Consider the following 21,697-nt stretch of genomic DNA (forward strand, 5'->3'; position numbering starts at 1 on the left):
ACTGGACAGGTTATCTGCTATCACATTCTCTGTTTCTATTTTGTTTTTTTAAGAGAGCATAGCAAACATGTGAATATGTATAAAAGGTAATATATGACTTGGAGAACAGCTTAAGAAAGTGGTTTAAAGTAAATGTTTACTTTAACAGATGCATCCAGGGTTTTAACATTCTTGTTTATTCAAATTAATTTTTTCAGGAAAATAATTTCATATTTATATATCTGCTAGCTATATCTTTTACATATAGAGAGAGCTCTCATTGGGCATGTTTCCATTAAATAACATATGCATGTATTTCTTGTTGACAATTCATACTGAAGTATCAATAAACATATAAACAAGTACAACTTGAAGAATTACGACATTTTTCAAAGATTTTAACTGCTCCCACCCTAGCTATTATATATAATTAAAATTCAGATTCTAGGCTAAAAAGATGAATGCACTTGTAAATATATCCTTCTTTAAGAGACTGAAGTCATAGCACAGCTAATGCCACAGTTTGGCAAGAAATTCCAGCTCTTCCCAGCAGGGTGGCATCTCCTCATTGCAGAAAGCTTGGTAAGTAGTACGACATTATCAGGTCCTTTACAAGGTTTGGTGGCTAATCCAGTTCTATGGTACAAACTGAATTTTGATGTCCGACGGTAGCTTGTCTGTTTATTCTAGTGTTTTTTTTCTTGTAGATATGTGGCCTGGTTTTGATCTTCAGTAATATGCGCTGATAAGAGATGACTGCTGACCCAGATATTAGGCAGATGACAAGGCTGCATGTGAACAAGAAGAGGCCAATGAGAAGGAAGTAGAGATATTCCCGGGCACTGACATAATGCTGGCACTGGCTGAAAGAGTCCTTTGCAAGGGCGATGACAGGGTACTGATCAAAAGATACTGGAAACCCACAGCGTATCAGATCATTTTCTGAAAGACAAAGAGCTAAGGGTCAATTCCAAACATAGACAAGGAATCTAAAATGATGATTAAATAAAAAATAAATGGAAAGTGGTTCGGATTTTGTACATTTACACATTTTAGACTGGTGAGGCATTATCAGTTTGCATAACTGGGGCTTAAAGAAGTTCAAGGGTAATGTATTTGGGGGGAAGGAGGTAGTAACAGGTGTCATGGTTTGTGTGTTTGGGGATAGGAAGGGGTGTTAGTTGTCTATATTTAGGGATGGAAAGGACTGAATGGACCATTGGTTTGACCAAGTGTGGAAAGATATGCCATACTTGGTCAGACCAATGGTCCATTCAGCTCAGCATCCTGATTCCAACAATGGCCAATTTGGGTTGCATGGAAGCAGTACCCAACAGATAATAATGAGGAAATCCAACCACTATTTTTCACTTCTAGCTCCCAGCAGGGAGAGAGCATTCTCTAAGCCTATGTGAATAATACTTATCAATGAACCAAATTTGTCCAAGCTTTTTTTTAAATCCAGCTATATTGGCCTTGATAACATGCTCTGGCAACATATCCCACAGCTTAATTGTGTGTGACTGCTAAAATGTTCTTAAATGTATTTTAAATCTGCTACCAGATAGATTCATGGAATGTCCTCTAGTTCTAACACTTTTTGAAAGGGCAAAAAAACATTTCTGGGCCTTATGTATTTAGGGATGTGAAGAGAACATGCCATGCTGGGTCAGACCAAGGTCCATCAAGCCCAGCACCCTGTCTCCAACAGTGGCCACACAAGGTCTCAAATATTTAGCAGATCCTATAAAGCAGATCTATTTCCTGTTACTCACGCCAAGAAATAGCAAAGTTTTCTTTAGTCTACCTGGCTAGTAATGTTTTATGGACTTTTTCTCGAGGAACTTGTCAAAACCTCTTTTAAACCCTGCTCTGCTAGTTGCTAAATCCCTTCTAGGATTTAGTTTCTCAGAGTGTCCCCTTATTTTAGTATTGTTTGAAAAGGTAAATAACGTTCTTTTATTTATCCATTCTACCCAACTCAAAATTTTATAAACTTTTATCATGTCCCCTCTCAAGCGTTTATTTTCCAAGCTAAAGAGCTCTAACCTACGTAACCTCTCATCATAGGGGAGATATTGTTGCCTTCCTCTCCACCTTTCTAAGGTTTTGAGATGGTGAAGGAGTTCAATTTTATGGACTATCGCTGTACGAAAAGATCGGAAGAACTATGTCTAATCATGCTGTAGTGAAACGCACAGCCATCTTGATTTACTAACATTTGCAACGCAAACGAACCCTAACACGTAATGACGTACTTACGCACTAACGTTTAGTGAACGTGACTCCATTTTGGATTCATATTTTGTATTGTATTAATACGAACGCCGTCGCAAATGTCTAACCCGTCAATTAAATGACGAAACAATAATCTGATCATAAGCTACACCTACTAGAGACCACGCTAGCTATTGCTTGTTCAGCAGTTTGTAAAATGATTGTTCAGCAAAACCAGAACGCATGTGCAAAAGATAAGAATTGTAAAGTGCATAAAAGTTTGCTCCTGAGGGGGCGTGGTATGCAGTTGTACTAAGCCGTTGTCTTAGCTGCATCTTGCTGGCAATAAAAGTCTATCTTTGCGGATCAGTTGTCTGGACCTCCTTACTGATTAAAACAGACGGTTACATTTGGCGAGCTTCAGCCAGGAGGTGCCGGGGACGCTATTTTAGCCCCCCAGCTGGTCCGGTGGTTTGGTGGCGGAGCGATCCCCCAGACTTACTTGGTGAGTGGCCACCGCTGAGTTCAGCGATCAGGTTTCTGAGGGGACCGTTCCACAAGGAACTTCTTGAGACCTCTGGGCTGGTGATTCGAAAAGAAGGCTTTCTTCGCGATCGAGAGAACGTTTCAGGCAAGTATACTTTTATCTGCACGGGAATAAGAACCAGTGGGAACCTGAATTAGAAACCAGATACAGCTAAATTACCAGCCGATCCTGAAAAATGGATCGAGGGGGCGTTGATCAAACCCCACAGCGTGGTTAGTAGGGGCTCCCCCTCCGAAGACCTCGTTACTGAAAACCTGAATTGGAATTTCAGAAATTTTTGAATTTTGGGAATCAGAAAGAAATCTTGGGAATAGGTTTCTTGTTGTGTGAAAGAGAGTGAATGGCCTCGCAGTTCTAGACCGGGCGACCGCGTTCTAGTCGGGGCAAGTGTGACCCTTTTGTGTCTGGCAGATACGGACCCCTTACCTATCTGCTATCCCTTCCCCTCTTTGTCTGTGCCTCTATCCTAAATGGGTGGGGGAGGGTCTACCCCGTTAAAAGTTATGACTGAACACTTTAGCGAAGTGTTTGACAAACATACCTGTACTAAACCTGGTATGATCCAACGCTGTGCCTATCGGTGGCCGAGCTTGTGCGTCAACTGGCCCCCGAAAGGAACTTTCGATTTTGTAACGGCCTCTAGAGTCCGAATAGTAGTCACAAAAGAGGATCAGCCAGGTTTTCCTGAAGATGTCCCATATATTAATGCCTGGATTGAAGTTATTCTCAATCCCCCGTCCTGGGCACAAAAGTTAGTAGAGGGAGCTGCCCTCATCATGGTGGCGCATATGCAGAAGGCGGGCCACCGGAAGTCACCAAACCGGAAAAGAAAGGAGAAGTCGGCCATATTGGACGCAGACGGCATGACGTCACCGGAGGCGGCCATATTGGTAGTCCAGAAGGATGAAGAAACTACAGAAAAAAAAATTAAACCGCTGCCGGCAGCGGAGACCATATTAATTGATGAACCAGAAGTTCTAGCACCGCCGCCTTACATCCCACTTTACCCACCGCTACTTAATCTGCCACCGATTCCGTCTTATGAACAAGCTGACCCCTTGCCTAGTACTTCACAGGAAACTAAAAGAGAGTTAGAATCGGTAAGAGCAGAGGACGAACCGGAACCTCCTGTCTCAGCCCACACTCGTCGGAGAACACAAGCGGCTGCCAGTCTCCAACTCCCAATCAGAGAAACTGCAACTGTCGTACCTGCGGTCCCAAGTGAGGAAAATGCTTTCCAAACTACACAGACTATTAGACTATATACCTATGTCCCTTTTTCATCAAGCGATCTTTTTAACTGGAAACAGCTCGGCCCTTCCTACGCTGAAAAACCAGATCAAATGATTGATTTTTTAAACGGAATTTTCTCCTCACATAATCCCAACTGGGCTGACATCCGCCATCTGGCTTCTTTCCTGTTCACCACTGAGCAGCGAAGACAAATACAACAAAACATGGAAGAAGCAGCCAGAAGTGGAGCCGGGTCAGACGGTGATCCTGATGCCGCCGCAAGGGAACTTGCTCCGACAACAGACCCTCACTGGGACTACCAAACTTCCAGTGGACGAGACCCGCATCGCGGCTTATCAGAGAGCCTTCCTAGAAGCCTTAAGGAAGGGAAAAAGGAAAATTATGAACATGACTAAAATCCAGGATATAGTACAAAAAAAGGACGAAACTCCGGGAGACTTCCTTGAACGACTAATGGATGCGTATCGCAGATACAGCCCTTTTGATCCAGAAGATCAAAAGAACCACCCCATAATAGTCATGAGTTTCGTAGGACAGTCATGCCCCGATATACGCCGAAAAATCCAGAAAACAGAGGGATTTGAAGGAATGAACATCAGCCAGCTCAAAATTATGGCAGACAAAGTCTATGGAAATAGAGAGCTGGAAGATGAGAAAAAAGAGAAAAAAGAAAGTAGCAGAAGGATGAGAGAAAGTGTTAACTTGTTAGCGGCAGCAATGGAAGAAACTAATTTCGGAGAGCAGGCCAGGAAGTATCGAGGATACCCTGGGCAGAGAGGAAGAGGCAACCCGCCACATAAGACATGGCAGAGAGGAAGATCAGGAAGGGGCGGATCGTTCAGAGGAGGAAGAGCGCCTATAGGGGTCAATCAATGTGCATATTGTAAACAAGAAGGACATTGGAAGGCTGAGTGCCCTGAGAAACCACGGGAGGACGAAAGAGGGAACGGTTCAAAACCCTCAAAATCTCAAGAAACTGAATGGCAAATGGCGTTGGACGAATTGTCAGATGAGTCTGGTGACGATATCGGGCGAAACTCATGACTAACCAGGGAAGCCCTGCCCTCCGATCCGTTGGTAGAAATAAAGGTTGGGTCTAAAACCTTCAAAGGATTACTAGATTCTGGAGCACAACGATCTGTCATGACTACTGCAATCGCTATTCCCACAGCACAAAGCATCTCCATTGTAGGGGCCTCCGGGAAACCACTGGCAGCCCCTATTCTTCAGAATCGACAGGTTCGAGTGGGAGGACAATTAGTATCCCACCGATTCCTCTATGTCCCTGGATGTCCAGTCCCACTAATTGGTAGAGATCTCCTTTGCAAATTAAGGGCCACTCTACAGTTTGAATCAAATGGTGAAATCAAAGCTTCCTTTGCAGACAACCCTGTTTCCCTTATTTGCCCTCTCCAGGAGGAATGGAGACTACATCTTCCCATAGTCGAACGAACCATCGAGCACCGATATGAGGAAGAGACCCCTCTCAATGTAAAACGAAGGTACCTGATGGATAGCGTACCTTCAGTATGGTCTGAAAACAATCCAGGAGGACTGGCAACCGAGGCTGACCCAGTCTGGATAGAACTGAAAGAAAATGCACAAGTCATTAACCAAGCCCAATATCCTATTCCCTACGTGGCCAGGCAGGGAATACAAATACATCTACAAAGACTATTTGACTTGGGTATCCTGCGACAAGTCCGGTCTGCCTGGAACACTCCCTTGCTACCAGTAAAGAAACCTGGTACTAATGACTATCGACCTGTACAAGATCTACGAAAAGTAAATAGCCAAGTGGCGGACTTGGTGGCCCTGGTACCCAACCCTTACTCCATTCTAGCTCAAGTCAACCCCAAATCAAAGTGGTACAGTGTAATTGATCTCAAAGATGCTTTCTTCTCCGTTCCGGTAGCAGAAGAATGTCAGAAGATCTTTGCCTTCACATGGGAAAATGCGCACACTGGAATAAAACAACAGTACACCTGGACTAGGTTGCCTCAAGGATTCAAACATTCTCCCACGCTTTTCGGGGAACAGCTGGCAAAAGATTTGAAAACTTACCAGAAAAAATATGGGCCAGTAATACAATACGTTGATGACTTACTGTTGTTCAGAGACACATATCTTGACTGTGCGAAAGCTACCCTTCACCTGTTACAGACATTGTATTCAAAAGGGTACCGGGCAAGCAAAAAGAAAGCCCAAATCTGTGAATTAGAAGTAGAGTACTTGGGTTTCCGAATCCGTGAAGGCACTCGATGCCTTGGAATCTCTCGTACAAATTCGATAAGGCATCAGCCTACACCAACCTGCAAAAAAGAACTGCGAGCATTTCTGGGAGCTACTGGATACTGCCGGCTTTGGATTGCTAACTATGCAGTTATTGCCCAACCCCTATACGACAAGCTGCGGGGTAAAGAAGCAGAATCTCAACCCTTCCAGTGGGAAGGACATGAACTGGTACACTTACAACAACTAAAAGAAGCCCTGATCTCACCCCCTGCTCTGGGGCTACCTGACGTAACTAAACCGTTTCATCTGTTTGTAGATGAGAAAAAAGGAATGGCCATTGGGGTCCTAACTCAAACCTTCGGATCATGGGAGAGACCTGTTGCCTATCTGTCAAAAGGAATGGACAATGTTGCCAAAGGATGGCCGGGTTGTCTTCGAAGCATCGCGGCTGCATGCATACTAATTCCAGAAGCAGTCAAGTTGACATTTGGACAAACTTTGCAAGTAACAACTCCTCATACTATTCAGGGACTGCTCGAAACACATGGACCAAAGTGGATGACCAACTCACGTCTTGTAAAGTACCAAGCCTTACTATGTGAAACTCCTGAAATTCAAATACAAGACAGTAAAAACTTAAACCCAGCCACTCTAATGCCAGCACCTGAACCAGTAAGCCATGATTGTGAAGAAGTCATGGCTACAGTACACTCCAGTCGACCTGATTTAAGAGATCAGCCTTGGCAAGGCGCATGGACCTTATTTACAGATGGAAGTAGTCAGGTAAAGGATGGAGTACGAGTGGCTGGCTATGCAGTAGTAACTGAAGATGATATCATTGAAGCTGGACCCTTGCCTTCAGGAACGTCTGCACAAAAAGCTGAATTAATTGCCCTTACTCGAGCTCTTCAGTTGGCAGAAGGGAAAACTGTAAATATTTATACAGACTCTAAATATGCCTTCTTAACCATCCAAGTACACGGAGCATTGTACAAGGAACGAGGATTTCTCAATGCCAAAGGAAAACAATTGGCAAATGCGCCAGAGATCCATGAACTGTTAAGGTCCGTATGGCTACCACACAAAGTGGCCGTAATGCATTGCAAAGCACACTCTGGAAAATCTGATCCTATCGCTCGGGGAAACCAGAAAGCTGATTCTGCCGCCAAAGCAGGAGCCCAAGACCCTTATCAAACAAAAATGACCATATGTCCCCTCTTGCAGTTTCCAACTGAAGTACCCACCTACTCAGCCGAAGAAAACGACTGGGCAAAAGCTGAAAATTTCCATCAACAGAATGGGTGGTGGATCATATCAGACGGACGGATATGGATACCTGATACTATTGCGTGGACAATAGTAAGAGAAGCACACTGTCATACACACCTGGGACGTGATTCATTGGCAAAACTACTGGCAAAAACATACGGCCACCTTGTTTGCTCAGGTGAAGTCCGGCTACAAAGGGGGGTGGAGCCAATAGGGCCCATCCGTCTCAAACCGGTGAAGACACCATCGACCTGGCTAACAATTTAGGGCCCTACTCAGTATTATGGTACTAATTATTTTCTTGTCATTTCAGTTACTTCACATATGAAGGTGATACTTACGCCTTCTTACCGAAGTTGAAGTATCAAAGGGGGGAATGAAGGAGTTCAATTTTATGGACTATCGCTGTACGAAAAGATCGGAAGAACTATGTCTAATCATGCTGTAGTGAAACGCACAGCCATCTTGATTTACTAACATTTGCAACGCAAACGAACCCTAACACGTAATGACGTACTTACGCACTAACGTTTAGTGAACGTGACTCCATTTTGGATTCATATTTTGTATTGTATTAATACGAACGCCGTCGCAAATGTCTAACCCGTCAATTAAATGACGAAACAATAATCTGATCATAAGCTACACCTACTAGAGACCACGCTAGCTATTGCTTGTTCAGCAGTTTGTAAAATGATTGTTCAGCAAAACCAGAACGCATGTGCAAAAGATAAGAATTGTAAAGTGCATAAAAGTTTGCTCCTGAGGGGGCGTGGTATGCAGTTGTACTAAGCCGTTGTCTTAGCTGCATCTTGCTGGCAATAAAAGTCTATCTTTGCGGATCAGTTGTCTGGACCTCCTTACTGATTAAAACAGACGGTTACAATGGGGCAACCAGAACTGTGCACAGCCACACAACGCTCCAGGTATAGTTGCCCCATGGATCGATACAGAGGCAATAAGATATTTTCTGTTTTATTCTCTAATCCTTTTCAGATCATTCCCAACATGCTATTTGTGTTTTGTTTTTTGACAGGTGCTACATATGGAGTGGAAGAGTAGCCTAGTGGTTAGATCAGTGGGCTGAGAACGAGGGAAGCCACTATCACTCCTTGTGACCGTATGACATATCACTCCTTGGGCGACCGTATGACATAGTGAGGGCAAAGGTAGCGCCAGCGCCATTTTGAAGATTGGCAATACAGCCCGCGTGCAGGAGGTCGCTCCCGGACCCCCGCTGGACTTTTGGCAAGTCTTGTGGGGGTCAGGAGGCCCCCCCCCAAGCTGGCCAAAAGTCCCTAGGGGTCCAGCAAGGGTCCGGGGGCGATCTCCCACACGCGTGACGTCGGGAGCCAGGAAACAAAATGGCGCCGGCACTACCTTTGCCCTGTCACATGATAAGGGCAAAGGGCCACTGGAGCCATTTCTCAACGCAGCGGTGGCCAGAGAGCGGGAGGAAATCGCGTCGGGACCCCCCCACTGGACCCCAGGTAATTTAAAACATTTTGGGGGGGGGGGGTTCGGGAGGGTGGGGGATTTTAAAGGTTCGGGTGGGTTTTAGGGTTTTTTTTGGTGTGCCGGTTTTCCCGCCCTCCCCCGATTTACGATTTTTAACGATTTTTAGAAAAAAAAAAAACTCGACGATCAGATTTCCCTCCCCCCCAGCCAAAATCGATCGTCAAGACGATCGATTACACGATTCACACCTCTACTAACTACCTCTTTCTGCTCCCCATTAAACTATGCTGTTGTAACACTCCTTACCTCTCCTATGGTGCCCCCCGTCCGCAGGCTCCCCTGGCATATCTCCCGGCCCTGTGCTGCATCCAGTGGCTGGCTAGGAAGTAGACTGCAGCTCCTGAGCCTTTATAGGTCCTGCATTCAGGACTTCCTGTGGGCACCGGTTGATGATATCACCACTCTCCTTGGATATAAAGGAATTCCGTACAGTGAGCCAGTGCCTCAACAACAGGTCCTTCTGAATACCTCTGCCTAGGTGGTATCTTTGCTTCTGGTCCTGACTCCTGTCCCTGCTGGACTTCTTGCCTGTTTTCCAGTTCTTGCCTCTGTTCCAGTCCTGCTTTCTTTACCTGTCCTGCTCTGCTCCTGCCTTTCATTGCTGAACTGGTCTGGCCTTTGATGTTGTCTCTGCGTGAACTCTGCCAGCCCTGACCTTAGCCTGCTCTTTGCCTCTGTCTAGTCTCTGTCTGGACTGACTGCAGCCTGCAACACCTCAGCTGCCACCTGCTGGAGCCTGGTCCATGCTTTCATGAACCAGGCTGCACCAATCCAACAGTGGTTAAAGGGCTCACCTTCCTGAAGCATGACGGATTACCGAGGCCATGAGTTCTGCTGAGATGCTCTCTCCTGAGTTCTTGCAGGATATTCTTGCTGCTGACATTCCATTTGCTGCAGCGATATGTAGAACACAGTACTGGAGTCCTGCAAGCCTTGGCATCTCATTCTTTTAAAACCTCTTTTCCCAGCATAGTCCCTGGAATTTGATTTTGCTGGGTATGTGATTCCTTGAGTTTCTCTGAGGTCTGTGTGCAGTGTCAGTGTCATAATACTCCTTGGTGAAGCCTCACTTGGAGTACTGTATTCAGTTCTGGAGTCTATATCTCAAAAGGGACAAAGACAGAATGGAGACGGTCCAGAGAAGAGTGACTAAAATGGTGTGGGGTCTGTATAAAAAGATCTATGAGGAGAGGCGGAAGGATCTGAATATGTATATCCTAGAAGAGAGGAGGGGCAGGGGACATATGATACAAACCTTCAGATACCTGAAAGGTTTTAATGATGCACAATTGACAAACCTTTTCCAATGGAAAGAAATCAGTAGAACTATGGATCACGAAATGAAACTCCAGGGAAGATGACTCAGAACCAACTTCAGGAATTATTTATTCACCAAGAGGGTGGTGGATGCCTGGAATGCGCTTCTGGAGGAGGTGGTGAAGACGAAAATAGTGAAAGAATTCAAAGGGGCATGGGAAACACTGTGGATCCCTAAAGGCTAGAGGATGGAAATAAAGAAAAGAGTGCATGGGGTATCTTGCTTAACCAATAAGCCTGATGCTTTTATGCAACTCCAACATTGCTCTCTGTTTCAATGCCAAGAGGTAATGGGGAATTGGATTCAAACAGCAAGCAATGAGGGCCTGACATTTATGGTGTGGGAATCTTTAAGCATAAGGGTCACCTGAACAACATGGCATATGCTGCTGTGGGCTTCTGGGCAGACTGGATGGACCATTTGGTCCTTTTCTGCTGTCATTTCTATGTTTCTATAACTGCAACTCTAGTATCAAAGAAAGCAGCTCCTATTCATGTCACTTCTCTGGAAAAATCAGTTCCAGCCTTAGCCAGAGGTATAATTTCACCTTTCATAACTCCTATTCAGCCAGCTGATTCCTGCCCACAAGCTCAGATTCCTGCCCAACCAGTTGTTTTAAGTCATGCCTTAATGAGATTTGCTGTAGCACCAGGAAAGATAGCTTTTTCTATAGCCAGTTTTTGTCTGACTCCATCTTGACCAAACTGTCTCAGCTTCTCCTAAGAATACCTCAATTCCAGCTCCAGTGAAGTTAACCTCAGTCTTCAAAAAGCCAGCACTTGCCAACATGCTTGTGTTTCATCCAACCGGCTCCAGTAATGCTTTCATGCCAGTGTTCCAGCCAGCCACCCCCAATCCTGTTTCAGAGCCTTTGTTTCAGCCAGCAAAAGATACTCCAAGTCTTGATCTTAATATCATGTCAGACCCTGAACTTGCACCTGCCAAACTGAATGTGGTGCCAGATTCCAAGCCAGGCCCTGCTGCACCCTCTGCTATAGAGGAATCTGCTCTTGTGGAGGCCCTGTTATCTAAATTCCAAAATCTGCATCTATCTCCTGAAAGGAAGTCAAACTTTGCTCCTGGCCATATGTCTACCTCAGACCCAGCTTCAGACTCCAGTCCAGGCCACTTCTGCAGCACTTTCCAAGAATCCGGTCCAGGCTGCTACCGCAGCACATCTAAAAACTCTGGTCCAGGCTGTGCCAGCAGCAATTCCAGAGACTCCTATCTAGGCTGCTCCTGCAGTACCTTCCAAGAATACTGTCCAGGCTGCTCCCACAGCACTTCCAAAGATTCAGTCTCAGGCTGTGCCTGCAGCATCTAAGATTCAGCCCCAGGCTGTGCCCACAGCAGATTCCAAAACCTTGTTTCAGATTGCTTCTCTTGCAGCATCTAAGCCTTTGTTCCAGCTGTGGTCGCAGCTGATTCTAAGACCTTGGTTCAAGCTGTTTTTCCAGAGCAGAAAAAAGAAGACTGAGGGAGACACCTGTGGTTCACAGGGATAACTGCAGGCTGAGCATGCTCAGTGCACTCAGTGTGCCAGTGTCAGTCAAAGTTTTATAGAAACTTTGACAGAAAGTTTTCTGTACAGGGCTCCATCCTGTGATGTCACCCCTATGTGAGGACTACCATCCTGATTGTCCTGTGAGAAAGGCAAAAACTTGAAATAAAAGCTTCTTTTATATCTGAAGGAAGAAGCCAGTGAGGGAGTCAATTGGACCACTAGATGATTGAGGGGTAAAAGGGGCACACATGGAAGGCCATAGCAGAAACAACAAATTAATTCTTTCCTTCAGTCTTTACTGAGAAGGGTATTGAGGAGATATATATGGCATTCTTTAGGGTGATGATTCAGATGAATTGAATCAAATCACATTGAACTAGGAAGATGTAATAGAGCAAACTGGCAAATTAAAGAGTAACAAATCACTGGGACCAGATGGTATACACCCAAGAACCTTAATTTTCAGTTTTTATTTTATTTGGCTAGTAATTTATCAGTATTTATTATGACAAATATAAAAACAAAAGAAATCTGTGGAAAAAAGTGACTCCATTTTTCTCGGCAAATATAATTTTTGTTTTTGTCGTAATAAACATTGATAAATTACCAAGTAAAACAAAATAAAAACTGAAATGAAGGTCCCTATATATGATCAAAAGTTATCAAAGAATCAGAAAATGGAATTGCAGACCTATTACTAGTAATCTCTAACTTTTCATTCCAATCTGCTATGGTACCTGAGGATTGAATCCTGACCAGTATAATGCCCAGTTTTATAAAGGACTCCAGAGATGATCCAGAAAACTACAGACTGGTGAGCTGCCTGATGTTGGTACTGGGCAAAATGGTAGAAACTATTCTGAAAACAAAATTACTGAACATCTAGATAGACACAGAAGAATGGGGAAGAACCATCATGGATTTAGTAAAGGGAAGTCTTGCTTTACAAATCTGTTCTATTTTATTTTTTTTTTTGAGGGGGTTAACAAACATGTGGACAAGGATGAGTCAGTTGACACAGTATAACTGGATTATCAAATGGCTTTTGAAAAAGTTCCTCATGAGAGACTAATCAGGAAATTTGAGTCATGGGATTTGAGGCAATGTCCTACTGTGGTTGGTAATTGGCTAATGATTACAAAAATAGAGTAGGACTGAATGTTCATTTCTCTTAATGGAGAATGTCAAATACTGTAGTGCCCCAAGGATCTGTTCTGGGACCAGGGCTTTTCAATATATTTATAAATGATCTGGAAAAGGGAGTGATGAGTGAGGTGATCATATTCACAAATGACACAAAATTGTTCAAAGTTGTCAGATCACTAGCCATTTATGAGGATCTGCAAGCAGACCTTGCAAGACTAAGGAATTGGATGTCTAAATGACAGATGAAATATGGACAAGTGCAAAGTGATGCATAGAGAGAAGAATAATCCACACTATAGGTATACAATATTGGGTTCCATGTTAGGCATCAGTACCCAGGAAAAAGATCTTGGAATCATTATGGACAGTACTTTGAAATCACTGACCCAGTGCATTGTGGCAGTCAAAAAATAACATAATATTAGGTATTAGGAAAGGAATGGAAAATAAAACATGGTACAAATGCACATTGGTAGTGCGGTAATAATGGGAGACTTCACGTTGGTAGTGCGGTAATAATGGGAGACTTCAATTACCCCAATATTGACTGGGTAAATGTATCATCGGGACACACTAGAGAGATAAAATGCCTGGATGGAATAAATGATAGCTTTATGGAGCAATTGGTTCAGGAACCGTCGAGAGAGGGAGCAATTTTAGATCTAATTCTCAGTGGAGCACAGGACATGGTGAGAGAGGTAATGGTGGTGGGGCCGCTTGGCAATAGTGATCATAATATGGTCAAATTTGAATTAATGACTGGAAGAGGAACAGTATGCAAATCCACGGCTCTCGTGCTAAACTTTCAAAAGGGAAACTTTGATAAAATGAGAAAAATTGTTAGAAAAAAACTGGAAGGAGCAGCTACAAAAGTAAAAAATGTGCAAGAGGCATGGTCATTGTTAAAAAATACCATTCTAGAAGCACAGTCCAGATGTATTCCACACATTAAGAAAGGTGGAAAGAAGGCAAAACGATTACCGGCATGGTTAAAAGGGGAGGTGAAAGAAGCTATTTTAGCCAAAAGATCTTCATTCAAAAATTGGAAGAAGGATCCAACAGAAGAAATAGGATAATACATAAACATTGGCAAGTTAAATGTAAGACATTGATAAGACAAGCTAAGAGAGAATTTGAAAAGAAGTTGGCCGAAGAGGCAAAAACTCACAGTAAAAGCTTTTAAAAATATATCCGAAGCAGAAAGCCTGTGAGGGAGTCAGTTGGACCGTTAGATGATCGAGGGGTTAAAGGGGCACTTAGAGAAGATAAGGCCATCATGGAAAGATTAAATGATTTGTTTGCTTCGGTATTTACTGAAGAGTATGTTGGGGAGATACCCGTATCAGAGAAGATTTTCATGGGCAATGATTCAGATGGACTGAATCAAATCACGGTGAACCTAGAAGATGTGGTAGACCTGATTGACAAACTGAAGAGTAGAAAATCACCTGGACCAGATGGTATATACCCCAGAGTTCTGAAAGAACTAAAAAATGAAATTTCAGACCTATTAGTAAAAATTTGTAACCTATCATTAAAATCATCCATTGTACCTGAAGACTGGAGGATAGCTAATGTAACCCCAATATTTAAAAAGGGCTCCAGGGGCGATCCGGGAAACTACAGACCGGTTAGCCTGACTTCAGTGCCAGGAAAAATAATGGAAAGTGTTCTAAACATCAAAATCACAGAACGTATAGAAAGACATGGTTTAATGGAACAAAGTCAGCATGGCTTTACCCAAGGCAAGTCTTGCCTCACAAATCTGCTTCACTTTTTTGAAGGAGTTAATAAACATGTGGATAAAGGTGAACTGGTAGATTGGATTTTCAGAGGCGTTTGACAAAGTTCCTCATGAGAGGCTTCTAGGAAAAGTAAAAAGTCATGGGATAGGTGGTGATGTCCTTTCGTGGAGTGCAAACTGGCTAAAAGACAGGAAACAGAGAGTAGGATTAAATGGACAATTTTCTCAGTGGAAGGGAGTGGTCAGTGGAGTGCCTCAGGGATCTGTATTGGGACCCTTACTTTTCAATATATTTATAAATGATCTGGAAAGAAATACGACGAGTGAGATTATCAAATTTGCAGATGATACAAAATTGTTCAGAGTAGTAAAATCACAAACAGATTGTGATAAATCACAAGCAGATTGTGCAGGAAGACCTTGTAAGACTGGAAAATTGGGCATCGAAATGGCAGATGAAATTTAATGTGGATAAGTGCAAGGTGATGCATATAGGGAAAAATAACCCATGCTATAGTTACACAATATTAGGTTCCATATTAGGTGCTACAACCCAAGAAAGAGATCTAGGCGACATAGAGAATTACACATTGAAATCATCGGTTCAGTGTGCTGCGGCAGTCAAAAAAGCAAACAGAATGTTGGGAATTATTAGAAAGGGAATGGTGAATAAAACGGAAAATGTCATAATGCCTCTGTATCGCTCCATGGTGAGACCGCACCTTGAATACTGTGTACAATTCTGGTCACCGCATCTCAAAAAAGATATAATTGCGATGGAGAAGGTACAGAGAAGGGCTACCAAAATGATAAGGGGAATGGAACAGCTCCCCTATGAGGAAAGACTAAAGAGGTTAGGACTTTTCAGCTTGGAGAAGAGACGGCTGAGGGGGGATATGATAGAGGTGTTTAAAATCATGAGAGGTCTAGAACGGGTAGATGTGAATCAGTTATTTACTCTTTCGGATAATAGAAAGACTAGGGGGCACTCCAAAAAGTTAGCATGTGGCACATTTAAAACTAATTGGAGAAAGTTCTTTTTTACTCAACGCACAATTAAACTCTGGAATTTGTTCTAGAGGATGTGGTTAGTGCAGTTAGTATAGCTGTGTTTAAAAAAGGATTGGATAAGTTCTTGGAAGAGAAGTCCTTTACCTGCTATTAATAATGTTGACTTAGAAAATAGCCACTGCTATTACTAGCAATGGTAACATGGAATAGACTTAGTTTTTGGGACTTGCCAGGTTCTTATGGCCGGGATTGGCCACTGTTGGAAACAGGATGCTGGGCTTGATGGACCCTTGGCATGTTCTTATGTAGTGTGTGCAGTTCTGATTGCTCCATCACAAAAAAGATATAGTGGAACTAGAAAAGTTACAGAAAAGGTTGACCAAAATAATAATAGGGATGGGTTGACTCCCCTGTGAGGGAAGGCTAAATTTAGGGCTCTTTAGCCTGGAGAAGAGACAGCTGAGTGAAGATATGACATTGATTTTCAAAATCATGAGTGAGGTGGAGCAAGTAAGTAGGAAAAGATTACTCTGACGTTAATATGTAGCACATTTAAAACAAATCAGAGAATGTATTTTTTTCACTCAGCACACAATTAAAATGGAAATTGTTGCTAGAGGATATGGTGAAAGCAGTTAGCTTTGGGATCCTGTCCGATACTTGTGACCTGGATTGGTTACTGTCAGAGATAGAATGCTGGGCTTGATGGACCTTTGGTCTGACCCAGTATAAAATTTTTTGTATTTCTGTGTTCCTCTATTAGGATGTGCATTTGTTTAAAACAAATGAATAAAATGACCCCCAAATGCTGATTTTTGGTTTATTTCAAATGAATTGAATGGCTGGTGTCTCCGAAAAATCAGAAAATGTTTACATTTTTCATTGACAAATGGCATGTACTCTCTGTCAAAAAATAATAAATCATGGCCCCTCCTCAATAGCCTCTCTCGCAATCCCCATTATACTTCTCATAGCTCTTCAGTGATGACAAGGGCAGAAGCAATTCCCAGTGACTTCTGTTCCACTGATTCCACTTGAAAAATGATGCTGGTCTCAGGGCCTAGAGGCACCAAATAGTTTTATAACCAAAAAGAGATACAGTTGTAAAACTTGTTCTATAGCTATATTGATTTATGGTCATAAAACTAATTGGCACTAGCCAGCCATGAGACCAGTGCACCTTTTCAAGCAGAGCCAGTGGGGGAGGAGTGACTGGGCATCACTCCAGCCCCTTTCATCATTGGAGACTCACAGAAAAGGGAATGAGGGGGGCTGCAGAGGGGGCTATTTCTTTTTTGTAACTTATTTTGATTCAACAAACGAACTGAAGAGAAATAAACATTAAACAAACTGAAACCCCCACAAAAAAGATCCCACAATGAAAAAAAAAAAAATCTAAAATGAAAACTTTTCCCCATACACATCCCAAACCTCTTTTCCAAGATGTTACATGGGGTTCATTTCAAAGATTTCTTTAAAAAGAAGCACAAGTATAAAAAAATAAAAACAGTTTTGGAGAATGACAATGATGACAACTGGCAGAATATAAGAAATTGCAAATAAACAAATAAATAAATGATGAAGGAGAACAAGTATAACACAAACAGTGGAAACAAATGGAGGTTGTGAAGAAACTGGATGGAACTTCAATTTTACCATGTAATGTCAATGCCTGCAGCTTCCTTCTGCCATCCTGCAGACTTTTACCGAGTGTGTCTATCATTCTTACCTTGAATTTTTTCTCTGTTTTCAATGATCCAGGTATATAGCTGCTGAATTTGGCAGGTACAGGCCCAGGGATTGCCGTCCAGTCTGAGATGCCGTAGAGAGGGCAGATTATTTAACATGCCAACGCTGAGATCACTCAAGCCGTTGTTGTACAATAAGAGAGCCTGTAATTGCTGGAGCCTCTCAAGTGCCCTGGGGGCCAGGTTGGCAATGCCATTGTTCCCCAAATTTAAAACAATTAAGCTACTAAGAGGATTAAACATTTCTGCACTCAAAGACGTTATTTGATTGTTGCTCATATCCAAGTGGTTGAGATTGTAGAGACTCTGGAAGGCTTTGGGGTGAATGTAAAATATGGCATTATTCTGTAACTCCAGATGCTGCAACTGCAGCAACTGCAGGAAAGAGCTTGCTCTGAGATTGGAGATCCTATTATAACCCAAGAGAAGACTGGTGGCATTGCGTGGTATATCAGCAGGGACAGAGTTCAGATCTCTGCTTTTACAGTCCACCTTCCCTGACACACAAACACAGATCTCAGGGCAGGCAAAAGATGGGAAACATCTTATAACAATAAGTAGTGCCAGAAAAGCGCGTTCTGTCACACAATCCATGAGTGCACTAGTATGAAGCAAGTATTTAATTGAGATTTGTACTAAGTCCTTCTCAAAAACTGTCAAGCACAGTTAGAACTGGGCACTCACATGATAGGAACTGAGATTATCCATAACAGAAGAAAAGTAGTTGATCTAGGAAAAGATTTCAGCTCACCCTCGGTGATCCTTCTGCAGGCAAACCCCAATTCAAGTCATCATAGAATGGCAGTTACAGACCTGCCTTGAACAGGTTTCCCAAGGTCTGATAGTCTACAACTGAAAACTTTCAAACTCCTGTGAGCTACCTTCTTAAACATACTTCCAAGTCACCTGATTTATACAAACATTCTCTTGGCCTGCTGCAAAGATTATCCTGTTAGTACACTTTGCGTTGTCTGATTATTTACTGAGAAAAGCAGAGCTCCGCCCTGGGGAAACAAGGGCTTAGCAGAAGGTTTCCCTGGCTTTTAGCACTATGTTGATAGAAGTCACATATTTATTTCTTCCAAGTCAAAAAAACTATGGACAGTTTCAGTTCAAAGTAGTTTAATTTAGGAAGGGCAATGCAGCTGCATACTGACTTGAGTTCTGGCTTGGATGGGCTTGGGCTGGCTCAGATGTTTATTTGTAGTTTCACATAAGTTGTAATTTATGGCCAGCTCAGGTTTGCCAGTGACTCTTGATAACAGTCATAGAATGGGGAGCACACTACAGCATAAGTACATACATTTGCCATACTGTGTCAGACCAAAGCTCCATCAAGCCCAGTATCCTGTTTCCAACAGTGGCCAATCTAGGGCACAAGTACCTGTGGCAGGATCCCAAGGGACAGATAGATTCCATGCTGCTTATCCTAGGGATAAGAAGTGGATTTCTGCAATTTCACCTCAATAATGGTTTATGGACTTTTTCTCCAGGAACTTGTCCAACCCCTTTTTAAATGCAGCTACACTAATAGCTTTCACCACATCCTCTGGCAACAAATTCCAGAGCTTAATTATGTGTTGAGTACAAAAATATTTTCTGTTATTAGTTTTAAATGTATCACCTAGTAACTTCATTGTGGGTCCCTTAGTCTATGTACTCTTTAAAAGAGTAAAAGGCCGATTCATGTATACCTGTTCCACACCACTTATTATTTTATAGACTTCTATCATATCTCCCCTCCAGGCTGAAGAGTCCTAACCTCTTTAGCCTTTCATCATAGGGGAATCATTCCATCCCCTTTATCATTTTGGTTACCCTTCTCTGTGCTCAAATTCCAGCCCAGAAAAGTAAATTCAATTATGACTGGGTCAGAGTTTGCTGAGCCAATTAACACAGGGTTCAAATCCACTGGTTGCCTCAGGCTAGAGTTCCTTCAGCTTAAATGATATGGAATCAATATTCGGCAGCATTTAATCAGATAACTCACAAGTTATCCAGCTAAATGCTGACTTTTCAAATTTCCCCCCACTTATCTGACTAAAGTTTATCCAGATAAATTATCTATCTAAAATTTAGCTGGATTATGCAGGGGTGTTCTGGGGGTGTCCCCAATTTACCACCACTGACCATGACCCTGTGAACTAGATGGGGATCCTCCCTTTGCCCTACAGAAGAAGGGAGGTCTTGGCACAGCTAAAGATGAAATGGGCACCTTCCTCTAGGTCCCACACTCCCTATCCCTCACAAGAGATGGAGGAAGAGACAGTAGACCCAAAAGCCAGAGGAACACACATACCAGGCAACTAGGGAACAATCCTTTCCTCAAACTAGCTGCTGGGACTGGTTCCACATCCAAACTTGGGCTGCTAGGTAAGCTTCTAGACACCTCATCCTCACTGTGCTGATGACAGACATGGGAGAGTCCCTGCACCATGCCGTGAAGTCCTCTGGATAGGACCCAAAGGGAGAATCCACTTTGCCTGAACACTGGATGAGTCAGCCCATAAGAGCACTTCCTATTGAGGACTGAGATGCCACATTGATCTATGGGGAAAGGGGACGATGCTCCAAGGACCTTGGCCTTTCTGCCAAGGAAGCAAGGAAAAACAATAAAAAATGGAGAATATGCTTTGCTTCTGCTCCGAAGAAACTCTAGGGGTTTCCCAGCAGGGAATCCTGGTTTCTTTAGGAAAATGCCAGGGACTTACATGGACATATATTGTACTGGGAAAATCCATTACTCCATGCCCACAAAGGACTCACTTGGCTAGGTTGCCCTTTCAGATCAGTACTGGTGAGTCTTTTACCTTCTCAGTCCTGTCCTGAAAAGCTAGCAGCTGATATTTTACACCCATTCATCAAGAAGCAAAACCTATTCACAGTTGTTAATGCCACAGTAACCACTTGGCTGGATTACGGAAACTCAGTGTACAAGGGTCTAACAATTTAATAAAGCCCTCCACTGCACGACTGATAGAAGGGTGCATACTGGGCATCGGTTCTATACTGAGGCAGAGTGAGGCAACCTTCTCAGGCAGAAAAATTTTGGAATGGCAAAAGGTGGCCCTAAAACACTCTCAGTGTCTGCCTCACTTTGCAACCAAACACATATTTAACAACATACCTGTGGGGTTTCCAACCCCTACACATTGGAAGAAGAGTCCCACAGCAGTACAGAGAAATGACGTGCCCACAGGGATGAAGAAGAGAAGAAACCCAGGAGCTAAAGAAGAGAAGAGGCCTTGTGGGCCACTGGCATATCCCAACTCGCTGATGGCTGAAGTGGAGCCCAACCCGCCAGCAGCCAAATTAAACCTGCTGGTGCCAAAGAAGAGAGAAGACCCTGCAGGCCACTGAAGGAGCCAGACCTGTCTGCAGCTGAAGAAAAGAGAAACCCAGCTATTGCCAGCAGCAAAATAAAATGAGAGGCCTCAGCTGTCTGCTGAACTCATCCTGCCAACAGCCAGAAAAAAAGGGAGAGACAGTCTGATTGACAGCATGTGAGAATGAGGTAGAGGGAGAGAGTGTGTGTTTGTGAGAAAGTATGTGTTTGAGAGAGCATGCACATTCAGGGCTGGTGGAGGCACAAGGCAAACTAGGTGGCTGTCTAGAGTGCCACAATGCTGGGTGTGATGCAGTAATTGCATGTCTTCTATCCTGCCCCCTGTGGTCTGAAAAAGAAGAAGTGACCTGTGGGCCCATGGGGGTGGGAAGGTTCCTGCAGCCAGCCAGAGCGATGGGATTATGGTGATTGAAGGCTGCAGCAGCATTGCTGGAATGCAGTAGCTCAGGCTGTCATCTAGAGCAGAAAAGCAATGGTCAACTGGAGTGGAGAAGTGCTGTGGGCTGCGTAGCCATCAGAAAGCTGGAGCAGCTGACAATGCGACCTGAGTAGGAATAGATTGAAGCTGCACGGCCCCTCAGCTATCAGGAGCTGAAGCTCCGTGGCCCGGTCTGGAGCCTGGATCCTGACACCTAGACCTCAGCCAAGGCCCAGGCCTGATGCTGCAGCCTAGTCCAGAGGCCAGGTCTTGATGCTGGGGCCTGGGCCTAGGCCAGAGCAGAGGCAATGCCATACAGCAAAATGGTACACGGAGAGGGTGTCATTACCAACGAGAAGAAAGAAGACAGATGACCTATGAAGAGAATGTTTGAAGCCTGGGCCTGACCCTAGGCCAAGGACCAGGAGTTGAGACCCGGCTTC

The 21,697-nt window shown here is 43.5% G+C and overlaps 1 protein-coding gene across 1 annotated transcript in view; it reads right to left on the reverse strand.

Moving 5' to 3' along the window:
* Nucleotides 1–791: 791 nt before the first annotated feature.
* LOC115097582 (aggrecan core protein-like) overlaps nt 792–21,697 on the reverse strand; it is a gene marked incomplete in the record, with an annotated part of 129,099 nt that continues 108,193 nt past the window's right edge. The window contains 1 exon segment of the mRNA XM_029613518.1: nt 792–921.

This window comes from Rhinatrema bivittatum, chromosome 8 (assembly GCF_901001135.1).
Source record: "Rhinatrema bivittatum chromosome 8, aRhiBiv1.1, whole genome shotgun sequence".
NCBI classification, from domain to species: Eukaryota; Metazoa; Chordata; class Amphibia; order Gymnophiona; family Rhinatrematidae; genus Rhinatrema; species Rhinatrema bivittatum.